The following is an 18596-nucleotide window of genomic DNA, read 5'->3' on the forward strand; positions in this document are numbered from 1 at the left end:
TGTCACACTCTGAAATTAAACTTTTGATATCGAGTTATTGCCTTAGAAATAACTTCAAAAAATTTACATGCAGAGGAAAGTACATGGTGGGGGAAGCTGTTGAACCAGTTATTGCATAACACTGTGTTAAATCCTCCGTCACTGAGCAGCCTTTAAAAATATTCCTTCATGAATAAATTAAAAAAATACATTCATACAATACCCATTTCTCTGACCACTTACGTGGATTTTTTTTCTATTAACAAAATAACAGAGAGGAGGCTGAGATTTCCAGAGCTGCTGCAGAGATTTCTAATTAGAAATTGATATCAAGTTTTGTTCAATGCTTTGAAAATTCTTGTAGTACATTTGCATACATTAAGGAGAGAATGGGGCCATGTTCATTAGACAGTTAAGGAATTAAAGCTCATCAGTACCAGTGGCAAGGGGTACAGGATGGAAGTTGGGAGGAATATTTGCTATTTCATAGTGGCTACAGTGGAAAGAGTATTTGGACCCTGGCATGATCCTTCTGTTTTGTGGGAAGATGTTGAAGGATTATAAATGAGATGAAACAGATTCTCCACAGGGCTGGGATAATGGAACTGTTCCTGGCTGATGAGTTTAGGACCACTGAGGGAGAATGATGGACTCCTCCTTCCCAGAGCCAGTTCTTTTTCAAAGTGCTGCCTAAAAGCAAATACCTGTTGGTGGTTCTGCTCACTAAACCTGCCATTTACTGCGACAAGTGAGCAACTTGTATTTTTGGTGAAATCAAGTTCTTTGCCTTGTGGTTTGCTCATCCTCCATGGGGAGTCTCTGCTGTGGTGCCAAAGGCTCAGAGGCATTGCCATCCCCTAAAGCAGAGCACAGCAATCCCATTCCCTGGGACTCTGCAGGGAAAGACCTCCTGTCTGCTGCAAGGACAGCAATGAGGGATCACTACCTGGGACTGCTGGAAAAGCAGCATTCTGCCAGTTTTTGACTTGTGCTTTCAGAAATAGGAAAATATGTGGGTTTTCCTAATAACTCCTCCTATTTTTCAAACCTGATTTATGTTTTTTCAGATTTATAAAAGTTGAATCTGATTTCTTTTTGAACCAGTCTTTATGGGGTGTTTATTGTACAGCCTGAAACTGTCTAAAAGTGTTACTGGATCACTAAAGTGATGTCTGGGAGAAAACATTCCTGTATCTACATTAAATACAGATGTAAAGCTCTGTTAAATCATGTAGTTGTTATTATCTGAGGAGTCTTCTAGCCCAGATAATCTTCTAGAGTCAGAAAGGCAAATTATTAAAGGAATTGATAATAACAATGTTTTATGAAGTGCTGGTAAATACAAACTGTGCAGGAGTTTGCAGATAAGCTGGGTCATAATTGTATCATATTCTTTGATATTCAAATTCTGCTACACACCCAGCCCCATTTGTTAGAAATAAAAGGGAACATTTAGAAAATATACGGCAAATGTGACTGAGGGAAATATATTACTGTGCCTTTTGAGCTACTGAATTTTCTTCTAACCAAAACAATTTCAGGAGAACAAAAGTCTGATCTCCTGGGATATGAGCAATGTGCAGGCAAATGCAAGTTGGATATCACCCAGAGTCTTTTGAAACACAAAGCTTTGATTCCAGCACTTAAAATCTTAAATCCTTGTTTCATTATTTATTTTAAAGCTGAATACCTCCAGGGAACAAAGATGTTTATTGTCTGAAAGATCCTTACATGGATTATTTTTTTCCTGTTTTGAATCTATAATAGATGGCCTTTGGATAAAATAGATAAACCAGCATGTCTTAAATCACTAACCATACCAAGGGCAGTACAGATCAACATATGAACTGCACAATACCTAAAAAATTTGAGCACCAAATTCATCTGCATCTATTGTATGATTTGGGTAGAGCTGCTCATTCATGTATTTTATGTTAAATTAACATACAGAATAAGTATTGTATTAAATACTTGAGGATTGAAGTCAAGTGGCAATTGCCTTTTTTTATCATTTGAACCCTGCACTTTTAAAATAAAGACAAGGTAAACAAATACAGAAAGAGGGGTAGACACCACCCAACAGAAAACCTCAATCCCAAACCTTCTTTTTCCTTTTTCCTCCATCAGAGTAACACTTTGATTGCCCAGACCTCCCCAGAGAAGTCCCCAGCAGATCCAGCTGTGTCAGTCAGGACTTGTGTGTGACACTGAGGCAGAGGCACTGCCAGATGGGACATGGCACAGTAACACCTTCATCATCAGCTCTGCTGGCCTGTCATTGCCCCAGCTCAGGTCATTCATGAAGGGAGGGCATCAGGCACCTCAGCTCTGCAAACACAACAAAGGGGAAGATTTTAAATAAACATTTATAATTTCATGACCAAGCAGAGAAGCAATGTTGTCTGTTTAGTGCCTACAACCCTTTTCTAACCCCAAGAGGCACTCAAGGTGCCTGGGCTGTCACTTTTCTTTCACTGCCAGTAATTTTGATAAAAGCACCAGGTTTGCACGTTTCAAAATCAAAGTGCTGTGGGGCAGTGTTTCCAGCTCACATTTCCAGTGAGGTCTTGTCTGAGAGACAGAAGAACCTCTTTAGAAGAACTTCTTTGATGCATTGGATAGAACAAGGGAAGCCATCACTTGCTAATTTTCAGCTAGCCACCCGAGAGCTGCCGGTGGCTGTGGCACTGAGGGTTTGCTGCCTGCCTGTCTGACAAACAGAGCTCACACGTTGGCTGTCAGGTTTGTTTTGTAATGCTGTAATTACAGATACTGACATCCTGGGGAATTATAGGGAGAATGAGATGTGTTTCACACTGTAAGCTAAACTTGGAATAATACTGCACTTGTGAAAGGTGGGAGCAGTGAGGGTGGAGTAGAGTCTGTACCACTGCTGCAGGGGGGTGTAGAGGAGGACAAAGCCCTGAAAGCAACCATTTAATTAAAACAGCAGTGATTTCTCCTCCTTCCATGGTCATGTATTTTCCAAGAATCATTGTGGTTTCTTTCCTGCTGGTCCCTCTGTCTCGCAAGTGTTGAGATTCCATTTCTCCACCAGCTTGAATTGCAGCTGGACACTTCATTGGCTTTTTGCTAATGCCACACTCATTCCATATTCAGCATTAGTAAGCTTTGTCCTGGGCTGCCAGAGCCAAGTGGAGCAGGGTTTTGAGGATTCATCCACCTCACAAGATGGAAGCATGGCCAGCAGGACACTTTTCCTCCTGGAGACATCCTAACACAGCTAACTTTTATTGATCCCTGCTTCACCCAAAACTCTGCCACCTTTTGTATATTACCAAAAGTGTTGTACTACTTTCAAAATCTCCATCCATGCTAATTTCAATAAATTCAATTTGTTTTGTTTGCCTTAAGAAACATTACTCTAATGTAGTGCTGTATAGCAGCAGCATTTGAGGATATTTAGAAAGCAGAAAGAAATTCAGTGGTGGTGCGGCAACCATGTTACTGGAATTTGTTGTAAATTGAAAAACACAAACAAACCTGACTGAGCTACAGCATTAATTTTGGCTTTGCTGAGTGTCATGCTAAATACTGCTGCTAACTAAAATTTAACTAATAATCTAAGATCTTATGGTGATCATTGTCTGTATTTATATAAATATGTATTGATGGATGACATATTTTTCAGGCTGATCCTCATGAATTTGTGCATCAAGATAGGAATGTCTCATTCCAGCCTTTGCAAATATCATTTAAGGTATCTTTTGTGAGCTCCAGAATCACAGAATAGTTTGGGTTGGAAGGGACCTTCAAGACCATTCAGTTCCAGTCCCCTGCCATGGGCAGGGACACCTTCTTTGTCCAGTGGCTGAAAAGGTACAAATCAAAGAAAGGAAATAATGGAAAATCTTAACCATCCGACTGCAAGGGTGCACATATTGAGTAGTGGAAAATCCTGCAAGTGGAAAAGCTCTTTTTAGGTGTTGGAATAATTGTACATTGCTCGAAACACGCCTAGAACAGTTTAAACAGTTATTAAAGAGTGTTGCCAGATTTTATCACTGCAGTCATGCATGTAGATCAGTGATCCCTGAGCAGCACTGCAAAATGTGTGAATGAGGTGCACTTGCTAAAAATAACCCTACTGAGTGCTGCTCCTAATTGCCACGGAATCCTGGGGAAATGATACCATTTCAGCAGCACAAAATTGACTTCAAACATTTGACTGCAGCATTACACGTGGGTTTGTAAGAGATGATTAAAATATTTGCTAGTCCTTGGTCATCAGCATTTAAAAAATAAAGCAAACAACCACTATCAGATTCAACTTGGAGCCGCTGTGGTTCTGTTCTTGCCTCACTTGTAAGAAGCAGCAATGGGCTCTGGTTGTGTGGAAACACCTGGTAGGGCTCTGGGCTGGAGGAGGCTGGAATTGCTCTACTTTATGTTGCAAAGCCACTTAAGCAGCCCCAAAAATAAAGAGAAGTCTCTGGGAATTTTTTTTTTTAAAAAAATAAAATGTTCCCAGGAGGTTTGGCAACAGCTGAGCATCCCAGTGTGTCCCAGAGCTGACTGACAGAAAAAGCCTCTTTTCTTTCCCTCCCTTTTTAGAAGATTCTTGTAATACTTAATCAAGTTTCCCTCATGCCTTTGTACCCCAAACAGAATTTATTTTCTTTTTTGTAAGAAATGGGTTTGTTGATGAAGAGCCTGCCACTGCCACTTCTGTGACTCTTCCAGATTTTTAGGATATTGGAAAAATGGGAACTCATCTGTTCTATTATACTCGTGTCTTCAGTTTGGGAAGGTGAAACCTTTCCCTAATCAAAACCAGTCTTAAGAATCAATAAGCCTTTTTTCTTTCTAGCAAATTCTTTGATTATCCATTTCTTTATGGTTATTCATATTTTTAACCAGCTGCAGCAAATGAGTGATTTGCAGGCACACTGAATTTCTTCTCCAGCAAGGGTTTTAAGCTATTTAGGGGAACGAATGAAGCACAAAGGTTTTTATTTAACAATAAATTTTGTATGACTTTAATTTTTTTTCATGAGTGACTGGCTTTCTTACATCAAACTCCTTCACAGGGAATTTTACAGCAATATGCAATACCTTTGACAACTATAATTTTCTAAAACTCTGGGAATGCCAGATGAAACAATAAATAAATACTGATCTGGGTGAGGTTTAAGTAATCCCTGATTAAAGTAAAAATTCATTTAAAAAGTAGTATTGATTACTCCTGAACTCTGGTTTTGTTACCTTTCCCAGGCTGAAAATGTTGAGTCCTTATAGAGTCAGAGAAATATATTGAGAACACCGATGAGACATTTATTTTAATTTATCACCCCAGTGTTTGAGCACTTTTATGTTATCCTCTGAATTTATACTCAAAATCAATCTCACAGAAGTGGGAGAACTTTACTGCTGAGGCAAAGAGAGACAGGAGGTTTAAGGACATAGCTGTGCTGCTGGGCACAAACTGTTTTTACAGCCTAGCCTCCAAGAGTTGGTGTTGGAACTGGGATTGAGTCAGGACAGAGCCAAGTGTTCCCATCCCTGACTGCCCGAGTCCTGGGCTGGGATTTCCCTTCTCACTCATTTAATTGGCTTTGCCCATTTCCATCTCCACTGATAGAGATCTGACTTGTACTGCAAAGCTCTGGCATTTAGGTATTTTCCCCTGATGTGTCTCCTTGTTTGCTGTTAGTTTCATTCCTGAAGTTACCTACTGATTTTTGGGAATGGTATCCAATGCATGGATTGCATTGTCAGCTCCTGGAGAAGATGGACTTGCTTTTTGCTCAGCTCCAGCATTGGGTGCAATTCAGAATGAGAGAGCTCTGGCTTTTAGCTGTTTTCCTGTATTTCCACAATGGGGAATCTCTGGAATAAATGTGCTAAAGTGATGTTGGTAGCCCAGGTGATGGAACAAGATGTTTGGCTTGCAACTCCTGCAAGCACTTCTGTTAGCAAAGGATGGCAGAGGTATTTTTATCACTTGTAGTACTTGCACGGCACTTCCATCAAGTGGGTTAGGCTTTTTTTTTTTTTTTTTGGCCAGATTTCAGTTTAATTCATGATCTGTCACCTCCCTAACTTAGCTTTGGCTCTCAAAGTGGTTGTGTTGTCCTTTTAATTTCCGTCCTGCGTAGTTGCACAGCGGAACCCAGAGAATCCAGGAACTGCTTTTTGGCTCTTAATAGCACAATGTCCATTCCATTTGTGCATCCCTCTGTGATGCTCCAAAGTGCTTTCAGGAGTGAGGAGAGGACTTGCTGTCCAATCTCTGTCCTGCAGCTCTGGGAGGGCTGGCACTGCTGTGCTCCTGCAGAAATCTGCTGGCTTAGGGAGACAGCGTGAGGGGTTGTGTTTAACGAGACTGATTGCTTGGCAAGTTGTGTCTTGATGAATGTGCTGCACACTGTGCTCTGTCTCTGCTGACTTCAAATCATCTCCAGAAGGGGTTGAAGGAGATTCTTTGTTGAAAATTTAATCCTCCGGTTCATTCGTGAGCCAGAGGTACCTGTGTATTTGTCCTGATGTAACTCTTAGAAGAGGTGTTTGTTTTCATCTCCAAAAGGCAGGAAGGAAAACTGTGATGTGCCCTGATTAGTGCATGTAATTATTTAGTAAACATTCTTCCTTCAAGATATTTGATTCTGAGAAAAATTATCAGTTCTCTTGAATACTTGTAGACCTGAATGCTACTACAATAATTATAAGTGGCAACAAGTATGAAAGCTTTTGTGTGGACTTTTTTTTTTTCTGGAATTAAGCAATATTTAATTCTTCAGTTCTGTTGAAAGATGTGTTGTTTTTTTTTTTTTGAAGGTGTGCTAGACTTTGTTTTTTTAAGACTCACTTTTAAATTTCCTGTTATGGAGTTACACAGAAGAGACGAGATTAAATTTATTAATTGTGCAATAAACTCATTTGGATTTAAATGAAACCAGCTGCTTTTTAATGATTGAACTGCCTCCTCCTTTGATTTTACATTGATTATATGCAGTCAATATTTGTATTTCCAAAGTGTAAGCTGTTTTTTCTTTGTCTTTATCAGGTCTTGCACGCTGTGACACAAAGATCTCTTCGCCTTGTGCACTATGTTCATGGTAAGCCTGATTTCCTCCTGTTATCCATGTTGTCATTCCAGGGATTATGATGTTAAGGGGATATTATGTTATATTAGCAGTCAGTCATTTGAAACGATCATAAACACACGGACATGAGTTTAGTCTTTGTTTTCTGCTGAATTAGTGGCAAATCTCCAGTTTTCTCCAACATCCAGTGCAAGATGAATTTGAAGCACCTGTGAAGGATCTGATAAAGGTTTCAATGGTTCTGTGCAAAATTGCAGACAGGGCAGGATGGGGCCCTTTTTGGGGTTTGAAGTAAAGCACTGGCACCATAATTCCTGACATGAGGAGATCTGCAAGGAGTAACACAAAAATCCCCGCCTGGGTCCAGTGAATCCTGTTTTGTCCTGCCTCCAAATCCTCAGGCTCTTTAGCTATGCTAAGGAATTCTCTGTGGCTGCCAACTTTTTGGCACTTCTTAAAATAACTCAGTTAAATATATTTCATGAACTTATTTTGTATAGGCAGAAGAAGCCCCAGTGCTCCTCCTCAGCAGCACATGTTTCTTCTCTTCCCCTTCTCCTCCAAATATTAGCAAATCACTCCTTTTATTATGATATAAAAATAAAACAGCTTTTGGGATTAGGCCTCACATTTTAACATTTATCAAATAGTGTCCTATTGTGTCCTGCTTTTTTTTTTTAAGGGGTTAAGTAGCAAACACCTTCTGTATTTCTCGATTTACTGATACATATTTTTAAATTAATTATTTTCCCTCATGCTTTTTATTGGAAGTAGCTGGAATCCTCATGTGGTTCCACAGTTATTTTTTTATTTTTTCCCCCTCTTTTTTATTTTCTTTTTTTTTTTTCCACCTAAATTCTCCTTTACTGTCCAAAGGATGTTTGAGCTGCTTGATGACCTCCACCTCTGAGAGCAGGAGTTAATAAACAGCTTTCCCTCGCTGATGGGATTAGGGATGTCAGAGGAGTGGCCAAGGCTTTAAGGGACACAGATTTTTAATCTTCTTCCCTAGTTCCCCTCAGTCTAGTCAGCCATTGGAAATCTGCCTTATTAAGCTGTCAGGGTAATCAATAGACACATTCAGCTGAGCTTCCTGCTATTTCTGAGAGTCATAAATGTGCTGCAGCTCCCTGAAGGAAAGTGCTCAATCCTAGGATACCCATTGGCATTTCAATCATCATCCCTTCTTCCCAGGGGGATCCCTTGGCTTGCAGGGTCGCCAGCAGCCCCTGGTGAGGATTTCTGGGGACTTTAGTAGATCATGACCAAGGACAAACCCTTGCTCAGTTGTACATCACATTTAATTACTCAGTGCTCTGCAATGAGAGATGATGCAAGAACAAGGGCTTAACATCTGTCAGGTCTTTTAATGCCAACATTTCTTAATTCCCCCCCTCCTTTTTTTTTTTCTTTGTGTTGTTTTCTACACTTTTCACACACTCTAGCAGCATTTCCATGTAATGCATGACTGTTTCCCACTGTCTCCTGTACAACATGGTGACATTCAGGGCAGTTCTGCAGGTGCTTGCTGGAGGTTTGGAAAGGCTGTGAGGATCTTAGCACTGACTCGGAATTTAATTAATCTGGGAGCCCCAGAGGGACAGTTAATGACTCCATTAATAACTTCACTTTCTCATACTCTCAGGTTTAAAATATTGGACCAATATTGTGAGGTAGGATAGGAGAGTCCTTCATTTTGGAGTCCATCTAGCAGGAATCCTTTGCCAGCTTTGCACAAGTTCTCAAGCACAGGTTGATAATTTTTCATACCACAGTTACTGCATAGGAGCCCAAGCTTGGCATTGCTCAGCTAAAATATTTTTTACAACAAATACAATAAACTGTTGTCATCTCAAGGGCTTAGAGTTAAATTTTACTAATGCAAATTGCTTTTGAGTCTGACGCTGTTATTGTCTGTCTTTTTAAAATACATTTTATCAGGGCTAGCAAAAACCCACACATGAATTGAACTATAACTTTTTCTGATTTTGGTGGAAAAAACCATTTTATGATGTCCAATCTTCCTGTAATGATTTTGAGAGGGAGAAAATTATGATTAAAACAGAGTATTAAAAATTCTGCCCACAAAATACTTTGTGAAAAGGAATTGCAAATCTCCAGGCAGAAAATCTTTATAGCCAGATAAAATTGCTTGGGGCTTCCTTTTGTTTCTAATTTATATTCACAATAATAAATGAGGATGAAGTAGCAATCAGAGGGATCAATTAAAACTATCAGTAGAACTGGTTTTAAAGATGAAAATCAGTTCCCAGTTCATACTTTTGAAAATACTGCAGCACAGGTTTTGTATTTGTATTCTGTTGGCAAAGAGTTCTGTCCTGTGTGACAAATGGAAATGGCTTGTCAGGGAATCAAGGGTAAGCCACACTTCCACTTCATAAATGCACTGTTAATCTTTTGTTATCCAACATATGTTCACTCCAGAGGATGCTGAACTTTTCAAAAGAGTTTTGTCCGGTTGCAGCTTCCAACGTGGTGTAAACCCAACGGAGCTTTCTTTGTGCAGTCATTGCTTTCTTTGGGGATCCCCATGGCACCCTGGTCTGGACTTGGCATTATCATTCCTCTCCTGATCCATGTGGTTTGGGGACTGTGATGACTTGGACTCTGTCATCTTCTGTCTGCTGTAAAGTTTTATTGGAATTCTCTTGTAGAATGCAGTTTGTATTGCTGATTACAGTGGGAATAAAGCATAGGTGAGGCAGGGAGTGATTCCTCTACTGCATATTCCCCTTGCTGTGTCCCTTCCTGTGTCCCAGGAAGGTTTCTTGTGGCAGGATGGGGCTTAGAAGTGACCTTTGAAAAACTGCAGTGTGTAAGTAAGAGTTGTGTGACTTCTGCAGAGATGGGGCTTTGGATTGCAGGTGTTCATAATTAGATTAAATTACAAAGTAGATCAAGCCAATGAAGGAGGCATGCAAAACTGATGGAGGGCTTATCAAATTAGCTAAGTAGAGCAATTAATCAGACAGCCCTTAACTGTTTGATTTCTATTTTTTAATTATCATCTGGAGCAGTTTGCTTTCAGCTTGCATTAAAGAAGGCTTTGAGTGCAAAGTGTTGGTGAGACACTTCCCTTGTTGTCTCCTTGTCACCTCCGTGTCTTGGGGAGGGTCAGCAATGTGGCACCACTTCCAAGGATCCTCTGGCATTCCCAAGGCACAGAGCTGTAAATAAAATGATTTTGAAAAAAAGCATTCAGCATTCTCTGTGAAAATACCAACCAAAAAGTACTGACAGTGGACATGGGATTTTATCTAAGCAGTAAATTGTCAGTAAAAGTGATCACTAGGCAGTTCTTCAGACCTTCTGGTTGCAATATGGTAACAATTATCTTTGAGGCATTTAAAAGCACCTTAGAATGATGGTTTCAACAACTCGTTTATTATTTCTAATTGAGTTCATTCAGTTTGGGGTGTTTTACACATATTGACAGAAATTTGTTCCTTTTCTGACTCCATTTGAAAATGATCTGGTATTTTTAGATTGTCTTTTTCTGCCTTTCGCTGCAGGAACAAAAAGAAGGTTCCATAAAATTATCCCAAGAATACTTTTCCTTGTCTCATTTCAGAATAAACCTCTGTGGTAGCTGTCAGATTTGGCCCTGACAAATTGGCCTGAGGCCCCATAGTGTTGACATGAAACAGGGAGCAGAGATCTCTCTCCAGACAGGACCTTCCCAGTTCCCTTTTCCTTCTGTTCAAGAGGTCAAATAATTTCTTTTCCCACATGCACAATGAAACACATCAGAAAATGGGGAAGAATGGAAATTAGCACTTCTGCTTTCAAAACAGAGGAAAGATGATTTGATGAGAACAAGACCTTCCTTCAGCTCTCTCTAAATACTGAGCTGCCTCTTGTGTAGAGGTTAAATATAGGTTTAAGATCATTCCTTGTGCCTTCCTTTAAAAAATACCCAATGAACATTCTAGCACATTAACTTTGGATATTTATATTTAGGAATCTTATCACAACTTAAAATGCTACTGTAAAACTGGTTTCTCCTCTCTGTAAGTCCTCAGCCATTTTATCTTAAATATCCAGAAATGAAAATCTTAACCAGGGTTATCAACTTGGGTCAAGCTTTGAAATCCTTTTTAAACATTTTGGGTGATATTTTTCATGCCCTTAACACTGAATACTTCAAACCCCAAAATGTCCTATGCTTAAGAGTTCTTTTGAAAACTACAGAATCCTTGAACAGCTGAAGATTAAGAGGAGGTTTTTGGGTGACTATTTCAGGATTTTTTTGTAGATTGATCATCACGTTTGCCTTAGGAAGATAAAGGATAGATCTAAAAGCTGTTGCCTGAGATGTGTAAGCTGCATTTTCTTTTCAATCTCTGGAAAAGTAATCTCTGATTTTTCTGATGAATTCCTGTTTCTTGCCTTGATTTTTGAATCACTGAAAATAAGACACAACTTCAGTTTTAACCAATATGGGGAAACTGCTGAAAGAAGCCTGTAAATAGGAGTAATTAACACCCACCTCCAGTGTTTCCTTTTTCTGCTTGTTTAACTACAGAATTTCTAAGTCTAAAAACGTGAAAATAATTCAGACAACATACATGTGCTTTCAACGTGCTTGAATCCAGTCAGTTATTCCTTGGGAAGGCTGGAGGGCTGTGCTAAACATTAACGAAATTACTCTGGTAGTGATACAAACGCAGGAATTCTTTCTGTGTTTCTTTGGAGCCTCTGAAAAAGTCCAGGATATCTGGATGTGACTGATAAATGGATCAATAGGGAGGGAGGAATGATGGATGAGCTGTAAAGCTAAACGTTGCTCCTGAAGAGCTTGAAACTCTGCACAACCCTGGACTGCAAACTCGAGGAGGAGATTTTGCTTTGTGGAGGCTTGAATTTGTTAGTTCTTTTATCACTCTGTCAAACATAAGCTGACGGTGTTTTGCTCTTAAAATGCAGTCTTTGTGCATAAAATGTTTCTTGTGGTGTTGGTGTCAAGGTCTAAAGCCACTACTAAGGCATGATCTCGGTTAATAAACCGCAAAAGTTGGTGAGCTGGAAGCTCTGTTTGTGCATTCTCAGTCTGGCGGGGTTCCGTTCATTGCGGCGCTTTGTGAAAAACAAGCTGCATTTCCCAAGCTGCATTTCCCTCCAGCCCTGTGAGGCTGCACACATCGGGAATGCTGGCAGCACAGTTCAACAGCTGATAGGAAATGGCACTGAGATATGAAGGCACAGGGTCAGAATTACCTGTTAGGTGTCTGCAGTGGTTTCACTCCTGGTGAGGTTGGTACTTCCAGCTCTGCTCTGGGGGAGCACCAAATGCTGATGTGTGCTGTGTGAGAGGCCGAGCAGAGCCAGAGGCAGCTCCCAGCAGGTTTTTGGGAGGATAAGAGCTCTCTGGATGGAGCTGGGCTGTGTTGGTGCAGGTTTGGCCTCTTGCAGGTGAGAGCTGGGCTCTGCCAGCTCACAAGTGCTGCTGGGTTGGAATGCAGTGTCTCCTGCCTGTGAACCAACACAAGGCTTATCTGGACAACAGGTAGCTCTCAGCAAGGTTGAGTGCTCAGAAACTCTCAGATTTCTCCCAGTCTCTCCCCTGGACATCTGAGAGAGCTCACTGAGTGCTGTTCCACAGGGAGCTGTAGCTTTCTCTTTGATGCAGAAGGAGCCTGGTCATGAATTTGAAACTACTTCTGCCCTTTGAGTTTTTTCCCCAATGATGTAATAAAATGTTTAAAGTATCAGCTTGAAGAAAAGACTTGAGAGCCATAGGAATAGGGAGAGAAATCAAATTATGCAATAATAATTACATTTATGATGTTCTTTTCATTTCATTGACTCTCTGTCTATGTCCCACTGGTGGCAATGTTCTCCTACCATTCCAAGTAGTAAAGCTGGAAAAGAGGTGATACATTAGTGGTAGTCAGGAGTTTTAATCCTTCTGTCTCATTTTCTATAGCACATTATTTGCAATTTTGTTTAATGCTTATAATATAAGTTTGCTGTAATGGTTTATTATCCCATGGTCATGTATTTCTAAACTTACTTTCACAATAGCTTGTGTATCACACAAAGGATGTATTTTTCTCAGGATGCTTAATCAAGGTCATTGTTATTTTTGGTTTGATAGTTGGGTTTTTCCTTCCTCATGAAGTGTATTATTTCTCTTTGAGAACCTTCATGTCATGCTGTATTCAGTAAAAGGAAGGTGGAATAAAATCCCTTTTTTTAATGGTCTGAGGTTCACAGCATGAATACATATATTTTTTTTTAAACTTACTGTTTTCTATCAAGTAAGCATACTTTTACATTTGCCTAAACACTGCATCAATATTTCCAGCAAAATAATTCTTTTCCTCAAATTTCCTATTTAATAAAATACAGCCTCTTTGAACTCCACAGACCTCACCATCTGTTACTCAATTTTCACTCCATAAAATTTTGCTGACATCTGTTTAATCAAATATATTTTTATAGTCATGGAGAAATTTAGTTCAAACTTGGTATTATTCTGTTCCTATACGCCAAACAGAAAATATGAAAATAATGAGCAGGAACTTATGGGAGAGGAGAGGGAAATATTAAAGTGGAGTCTGTTAGCACTTAGGGCAGCCCTCAGACCTGGAAGCGACGTTCCCAATGGTCCCCAGGGTCTCTGCAGGCTGTGGAGCTCGCTGTTCCCTCAGCTCCTGCTTTCCCTTGGCCAAACCTGGCTCTTCCCATGGCTGGAGTTTCAGAGCAGCTGCTGGGATTGGCTTTGGAAAGCCAGGACTGAGCTGATCAGGTTTTACCAATTCCATGTGCCCATTCCATTCGCTGCGCCCAGCCTTGTGCTTTCTTCCTTTATCCCTTTGTCCAGGGGAGGTAATTCCCCCAGGAGCTTTTGGAGCTCCTCTCTTGCAGGCAGGACACACCTGGATGGAGTTCAGGAAGGCACAGAGGGAGGGGAGGCAGATGCTGCTCTTGGATTCATCTCCCGTTGGTTCTCCAGGACTCATGCTCTCCGGATTCACTGTTTCCCACCCAGCATTGTCCTGCTGAGGTCTGTGGGTGCTCTCAGTGCCACTGCAAGGGATGTTGTGGTTGTTATCACTGAGCCCTTCCTTTCAGGCTGGTTTTCCAAAGGAAATGAGGCATTTGCAATTGCTGGCTGTCAATCTGTTGATTTGGTTAGCTGTCAAGCTTGATTATGGGATTTCCATCAGGACTGTGCTCTGACAGACCCTTCCCGTCTCCCATATGGCATTCCAAATTAACATATTTTTAAAACAACAATTTATAACATTTGATAACCAAATAGCTGCCTTTGTTCCTGTTGGTTATCACCCTTTTCTGTCAGTTCTCCTGGTGTGTTAAGGTACAATATGTTGTACCACATAGCCCTGATTTTGGAGAAGCCAAGTGTTGTGGCTTTCCTTGTGTTTATTTTCTCCGTTGCTATTGGGGTTGGTGTACAACTTCCAGAATGATTGAGCTGTTTACTGCAGATTTATATTGTTTTGCTTGGAAACTGAATTGATATTTACAACTGAGTAATAAATTTAGAATATTAGTTTTTAATTGAATCTGCAGCAGAATATGCTGATTAACTTGAATTTAATGATGAAGATCAGTGCTTTTTGAATTTTTCATGGAAATCCCATTATCTGCACATGTAGTATTTATTAAATTGAAATCATCTCATATTCAAAATAATATTTTGTTCCCTTTCCTGAAGAAGAAAGTCAAGTTATTGTTGTTGATTTTACTGATTAGGTGGACAAAATCAATTGAGATGAAACATGAGTATCACTTTGTAATACTTAGAGCCCTTCCCTAATTCTTTATGCTCCAAGACACTATTTATCTACCTTTGTTTGCTTTATTCAGGGTCATTTATTAAGGTATGCTTGAAAGAAAAACATCTGGAAGCATTCTTTGGTTTGTTTAAAACCTTTGGTTTATTTGGAAGGAAAACGTCTCAGCTGCTCTTTCCAAAGCCTTGAGAGCAAAGTGAAAGCAAAGCAGAGATGCCAATGTTTATTTCTTTGGGGTTTTCTGATGGCAGATTACGAGGGGGGAGTTTGTGTTCTGGCCATTTTGCAGATTGTTTATGGTAATGAACATGCTGTGTAAGTTTAAACTCAAATTATAAGCAGAAGAGGTTTTGGCTGGATGTTAAAAAGCAAACACTCTTTATTTTGTGGCCGATAAAACGAGATTGCTCTTGTGTTTGCTTATAATGAGATCAGCAAGCTAAAGAAAACCATCCAGTCTCTTAGCATGATGTATGTGTGCTGCTCCTTCAGAAAATATAAACCGAGAGGATTGGGATTGATTTTGGATGTTTGTGTTGCTGTGAAGCTTTGCTAGGACTGGAAATGCAAACCCTGCAGTGCAGCAGTGCTTTTCAGCCTCGGATGGGGATCTGACTGTGGGATCACCTGGCAGCTCCGCCCAAGCTCTGAAGCACGTCAGGGAGACAAAGTCTGCTGATTTTTTCTTTCTCAACTCTGTCTTTCGCTGGTATTTAGAACCAAACAAATTAAACTGAACCATGACAGGAAAATCTGCTGGGCATCAGGTATAAACTCAGGCATCCCATTGACGAAGAACTAGAGGAATAACCTTTCCCAGTGTCTTGCCCTTGTCCCCAGCCCAGGCACTCGTGAGGGTCCTGAAATGTTTCTCCAGTGGCAGATTGGGTCGGTGCAGGAGTGATTCCCGAGGTGCAGCTGATCACTCTCCCCCTCAGCAGATCCCTGCTGCTGCTGCCAGAGGCACCGAGGGAGAGCTGGGATGTGCTGCATTGCAGGTGCAGGAAGTCGGTTCTGCTCCACTTCTGCTCTGCTCCAAGTCCAGCTCACCCCAGCTCTTCCCTTACTCTGTTCTAATCCAGTGCTTGCTCTGCCCTCATTCCAGATCTTCTATTCTGTTGAAGATCACAAAGAAATCTTGGAGTTAGATGTACTGTGCTGGTAACCTACTACCTGGGGCAGGAGGAAATGGAATAAGAATCGCAATGAAAAAGCAGCTGGTTTGGGGAGGAGTTTTTGGTGTGATGTTTGGTTGGGATTTTCTGTTTGTTGGGCCTTTTTTTTAGCTTGACAGCAGAAGAAGCTATCCTGTGGAAACTTTCAGAGAGTCACATACTGCAGCAATCCGTAGGTAGGAGAAGTCCAAGCAGGACAGTGAGCTCCTTGCACCATCCCCTGTCTCAGTGATAAGCAGTGGGACCAGGCGTTTATTCAGTGTTCCATGGTGAAGCCCTTTAAGATTGTCCTGAGGCAGGAATCCTGGGATAGAGGACTTTTTGATGTGGTTTGAGGTAGCAATACACAGAATGTCACCAATCCTTGCATTTCCAAAATGCCATCTGAGAAGCACAAGCAGATAAGGGAAACCCAGAATATTTAAATAATAAACACTTGGATTTATTTTAGGATAGTTTGAGGGAATGGCAAACAAGCAGAAGGAACACCATGATCCAGCAATTCTGACTATTAAAACTTTCAGCTTAGAAAGATAAATTCCCATTTCCTTAAGAATACAGGCTATCACAATGAGAGGATAAGATATATCATGAATTAAAACCTAATTAGAAATAAGAAATAAAGTGGGGGAATTAAATGGCCTATTACTAATGCTGCAAAAGTGCTTTTAGGATGCCCTGGGGATTGAGGCTTTAATGATGATTTGTTAGTGAATTGCTGAAGTTAAGAAAAAACTTCAAGTTTCATTGGGATTCTCTTCCTGCCACTGCAGAATTTTCCCTGGAACAGTGCATTTTCAAGGTTTTTCTTTTCAGATACTCAAAACAGACACCTTAATAATTGTCCTTGTAATTTAACTCATTATTTTTGCTTTTGATCTTGGACAATTTTTAAACATGATCTCTGCATTTTGTATTCATGTAATCAGTTTCTTTGTCTTGTTTGTTAAAGTCCATTTTCTCTCATCTTTTCTTAACCAAGAGCCTGTTTTTAGTCTTGGTGAGTTTGGGGTTAAAAATGTGTAACCATCTTCTTCCCATGGCATCCATGCAGTGCAGCAATATATTCAGTGCCACACAGTGATGCAGGAAGTAAAGTACTGTGAGAAATTGTTTCTGGGTGCTACTGTCATTACAATTTCATTTTATTTTGATTGTTGCTTTGCCATGACATCAGTGATCTCATTCTGGGCTTTAGAAGTAATTTGGCTTGAACTTCATTAGGCAGAGGGAAATGCCCTTTCAGTGATGGAGAGATTCCATCTTGCTGAAATAACAAATGCTGACTGTGCACTGCCCAGATGTTTCTGTGACACATCTGTACCCAAAGGTGGCAATCTGTGACTTCCCTGGGAAGCTCTTGGAACAGTTTTTTTTTGAGGAAAACAATGGTAATGGAGTGTCAACCCTCTTGGCTACCAGAAATATGTTTTCTTCCCCCCTCAAGTTTAAAAACAAACCCAGTGTCTTGATTTCCACACTGCATGGCTTTGCCAGGTTCTGGAAGTGTCTTCAAATGGTATCGCCAACACAAGAAATGTTGGAGCAAGTCTGGGGGAGGCCACGATGTTGGTGAGGGACTGGAGCACCTCCTCGGTGGAGAGAGGCTGAGAGAGCTGGGAATGTTCAGCCTGGAGAACAGAAAATTGTGCAGAAACCCCACTGCACCTTCCAGGATCTGAAGGGGCTACAGGGAACCAGAGAGGGACTCTTTGTCAGGCACTGGAGTGACAGGACAGGGAGCAATGGGTACAAACTGAAAGAGGGGAAATTTGGGGTAGATATTAAAAAGTTCTTCCCTGTGAAGCCCTGGCACAGGGTGCCCAGAGAAGCTGTGGTGCCCCTGGATCCCTGGCAGTGTCCAAGGCCAGGCTGGACAGGGCTTGGAGCAACCTGGGCCAGTGGAAGGTGTCCCTGCCATGGTCCCTTCCAACCCAAATCATTCCATGATTCCAAACAGAAAGAGGAGCTCTGGGTAAGCTTTGTTTCCTCCTGGTTCTCTGTTCATTGTTGGAGGTCCATGCTCAAGTGTTAGTGGGGTGAACTCTATGGGGTGGCTGAAGCCTGGGGGAATACAACCTCCCCATGAGAAACCAGGCATGGCTTGGTTGGGCTGCACTGACTTTGGAGTATCAGAGAATTTGGAGAATAAAATGGCTTATCTGCACGAAGAAAATAGAAGTTAGTACTGGTTTTACTTTCAAGTTGGCAACTTTCACCTCAAAATGGCACACTGACCCTGTTGCATTTGCTTTGTTGAAGAACCACATGAAAAACCAGGTAGCAAAACCATGGAGTATATAAGGAAGATAAATGAAAGGAAGAAATTAAAGCAATTACTGTCTCTGGGCTTAACTTGGTCTATTTCTAAAATATGAAAGTTTGCAGAATGGTCTCACACTTTTTTATTTAATTTTCCACCCCAACTTTGGCTGCAACTTTTTGTCAGATTTGACATAAATCGCAGAATAGTTTTAAATACAATAATTATTTTCAGATGAGGTAACTTTTACAGAAAGATATTTCCAATTTTTATGTTTCATGGCTGATTTTAAAACTTTGTGTTAAAAGTGAAGTTTAAAATATATGCA

General features: G+C 40.6%; 1 protein-coding gene across 9 annotated transcripts in view; it reads left to right on the forward strand.

The window, feature by feature from the left end:
• The window catches only part of ATP2B2 (ATPase plasma membrane Ca2+ transporting 2), a 380463-nt gene that overhangs the window by 89681 nt on the left and 272186 nt on the right, over positions 1-18596 (forward strand). For all 9 annotated transcript variants that reach the window (XR_014854795.1, XM_085073053.1, XM_085073049.1 and 6 more), the window contains exon 2: positions 7007-7058. The gene's annotated coding sequence lies outside the window, so the exon portion shown is untranslated. The remainder of the gene's footprint in view (positions 1-7006; positions 7059-18596) is intronic.

This window comes from Lichenostomus cassidix, chromosome 12, assembly GCF_008360975.1.
Source record: "Lichenostomus cassidix isolate B80296 chromosome 12, HeHo_3.0, whole genome shotgun sequence".
Classification (NCBI taxonomy): Eukaryota; Metazoa; Chordata; class Aves; order Passeriformes; family Meliphagidae; genus Lichenostomus; species Lichenostomus cassidix.